This window comes from Cyprinus carpio, chromosome B12, assembly GCF_018340385.1.
Source record: "Cyprinus carpio isolate SPL01 chromosome B12, ASM1834038v1, whole genome shotgun sequence".
Classification (NCBI taxonomy): Eukaryota; Metazoa; Chordata; class Actinopteri; order Cypriniformes; family Cyprinidae; genus Cyprinus; species Cyprinus carpio.
Genome location: NC_056608.1, coordinates 579,237 through 582,808, shown reverse-complemented (window position 1 = coordinate 582,808; position 3,572 = coordinate 579,237). Strand labels below are relative to the sequence as shown.

Genomic DNA, 3,572 nt, shown 5'->3' with positions numbered 1-3,572 from the left:
CAAGACAGAAGCAAGTCTGCATCTACCCTTAGATTTAGTGCATTTTCCCACACATGAGGTGATAAATGTGCACAACACTTGCCTTTTTAGGATAAAGCATGGTCTTGACCACCAGCCACCGCTCTTCTCCGCCTGTGTGAAAGCACTTCCAGGATGTTATGGCTCAGATCACGCCTGGCCATCGACATCTAAACGCTTTCTCAGCCTGAAGATTTAAACACACATCATGTTGTTAGAAGCACATGTAAAGCCTGGCATTTTGAAATAAAAGTCAAAAAAATACAAAACAAAACATGGACAAAATATCATAAAACAGGTTTTTTAAATCAAATTTGATGGTGAGTCTCAGTTTTATTCAGAGACTGAATTGAGCACAAATACGCAATTTGGTGCATATGCTGATATTTATGATTAAATTCTGATGCTTGTGAATTAATAAGATCTTTATAATAGAATTTACTTGATAAAAATCAGTATAGATTTGACGGAGAAAAAGACAACCAGTGTTACAATTACACTAAAAGAGCTTTGACTTCATAAAAATCTTTACAATATAAATCAGACGGCATGGAGTAGATTGTGTGTGACCGCTTTAACAGTTTAAACTATAACACAGCAGGCTTTCTAGGGTTAATAGGAGGAGTTGTTTTAGGTGGTGATGCATGGAGCGGTCTTCACCTCATTGAAGATGGAGATGGAGCCAAGGCTAAGCATGGAGGAAGAGCAGGGAGAGAGAGGGATGAACGCCATGGAAGAGGTTTTTAGTCTGGTAGCTCTCGGAGCGCCAGGGGCAGGTGGATCTTTGTAGCCCATCTAGAATAAAAAATAGACACCAAAGAGCCGCTTTCCATAACAACAACGCAAAACAAAAAAAGCCAACGGTGACGCTCTTGAACTTTATTTTTTACACTAGTAGCTTTTAGCAAAATCAAGACTCTACAATATTCTGATCTCAACCACTTAGTTTTCTCTAAATAAAATAATAAAAATATTTTAATTAATAAATATTAATCATATTAAAAATTAAGTAAATATTAAATACATTAAAATAAATAATAATTTAATTAAACAAATGAGAACATTTAAAAAAAAAAAAAACTAATTATCAATATATTTTAGTTGCACTGTTTTATGGTGTCCTTGTTACAGTGTATTTATACATTTAAGAATTCAACAATATTAATTAACTACATGTACTTACTATTTGGAGTTTGGTTTGGGGTTAGTTGCACAGTTAATACTAGAGAAAGTAGGACACTAAAAGTGTTAGCCACATTTTCTGGCAGAGTGAGAACTCTAAGCCCCGGTTTAATATATATATCTGAGCTGTTTCTGCTGAAAGAATCTTGCACTGACTGATCTTAAAAAGTATCTTAAGATGCACACCAGTAATGCTTTTTCTAAGGTATGTTTATAAAAAATTACTTAAATGTTCAGATTGAACTATGGCTCATCCTGGCTTTACAGGGATACTCCACTCAAAATGAAAATTTTGTCATTAATCACTTATCCTCATAAAATGCTCCAAACCCGTTAAAAGCTCTGTTTGTCTCATAGAACTAATTTAAGATATTTTGATGAAAACCGGAGGCCTGTGACTGTCCCATACGTGCCAAGTAAATAACAGTGTCAAGGTCCATAAAAAGATATGAAAGAAATCGGCCAGAATACTCCATCTGCCAGTCAGACGCAATCTAGGGTTATATATATGAGATCGGAACCCTTTTGTAAGCGAAGAAAACAAAAATAACGACTTTTTCAACAATTCCTTTGTCAGCGGTCTCCTCTGTGTCTCTCCATATCACAGTATGCCGCGATGCTCTTCTGCATCACAAGGAAGCCGCTTCTACGTGTATTAGCTTTGATTTGAAAGAAAACAAGCCAGCCTCCTTGTGGTGCGGATGACACAGAAGAGCATCACGCGAGGATAATGCTGGTGGTGATATGGAGAGACACAGAGGAGACCGCTGACAAAGGAACTGTTGAATAAAAGTAGTTATTTTTGTTTTCTTCGCTACAAAAAGTGTTCCCGCCGTTCTTCCCATACAAAAAGTGTACTTTCATACCTTTTATGGACCTTGACACTGTTATTTATTTGGCAAGCTTCCATGTACCCATACACTTCCATTTATTCATCAGTCTATGGGATAGTCACAAGCCTCCCGGCTTTTTCATCCAAAATATCTTAAATTGTGTTCTGAAGACGAATGGAGCTTCTATGGGTTTGGAACGACATGAGGGTAAGTGATTAATGACAAAATTTTCATTCTGGGGTGGAGTATCCCTGAAACCGGGCCTATGAATCTAGTGTGTTTGTTTAACCTCTGCTCTGCGATCTCTCTGGGGCCAGCGCTCACTGCCCGCTCCTGCTCGACCCAGTGAGGCAGGATGTATCCCATGGGGCCGCTGTTCTTGTCAAATCGGATGTGGAAACCATTGGAGTGGATCTCAGGACAGTCGGTGACTTTAAAAACCGATTTGAAGCCAATGCCCTTTTGACCTGTATAACAAAACAGTGCAGAGTTGTGTGTGAAACACCACAGACATTGTTCATTTAGATTCAGCTGAGACCAGTGAGCTGATTTCAAAAGGACGGACTCTTATTTCATTAATACATGCATCAATCATTATGACAGACTGTTAGTGTGCTGATAAAGCACAAAAAATATTTTAATTCATATTTTGAATTACCTTTTATATTTTCCATTTTAATTTTTAGTTATAGTAGTGTTTTTTGACAGTTTTATCATTTAATTATATATATTTTTAAATGCCTATATAGTTTTTATTAATTTTTTTATTAATTTTATTTTTACATTTTAGGTAACAATAATAACATTCTTTCAGTACTGCTATTAAGACAGTGTTTACAAATCGAGGCTGCATGATATTAAAATGTGCAATTTAATTGATATTTAAACATTTAAAAAACTTGACCAACATACATGATTGTTTCATGATTTTTAGCCAATAAAAACAATCATCGGTGCATAAGCAGCAGGGTTATTATTGTTATAACAAACTAAAACCACAAAAAAAAAAATCTTCTGTTACTTGAAAGTAAAACTTTCACTTAAATTAAATATAAAAAAATAACCTAGTTGACAAGACAACATTTAGTTTAACTAAATGTACAAAAACAACAAACTAAAATAATAATAATTAACAAAAACAAAAAACAAGACAAAACATGCAACAAAATTAAAGTACCGATGTAGCCATATTTGTGTTTTCTTTGGTGCCCGCCCACGCCACAGATGGCACGGACGTTGTTCTCCTCAAACCCACACTCGTTGTTCAGGATGGTGATGCAGTCCCTCTCCACCACAAAGGCCAGCTACTGATGCTCTCGGCCGCCAGGATAGCAGTTATCATCAGCGCTCTGCACAAACACAAACATCAGCTTCAGGAAGCGCTGCACCATTCTGGATAAACTGAGAATCACGATTTATTTGTCTCAAATAGAGATCACGATTCTCCCACGATTCGGAAACAGATAGCCCCAATAGATACATATATATATATATATATATATACACAGTACAGGTCAAAAGTTTGGAAACATTACTATT

General features: G+C 36.1%; 1 long non-coding RNA gene across 1 annotated transcript; it reads right to left on the bottom strand.

Moving 5' to 3' along the window:
• Positions 1–736: 736 nt before the first annotated feature.
• Positions 737–3,237, bottom strand: LOC122139077. Its single transcript, XR_006155977.1, has 3 exons — positions 3,211–3,237; positions 2,323–2,500; positions 737–813 (listed from the first exon to the last, which is right to left on the bottom strand). It is a non-coding gene; the product is annotated as an uncharacterized LOC122139077 (long non-coding RNA).
• Between the last annotated feature and the right edge of the window lie 335 nt (positions 3,238–3,572).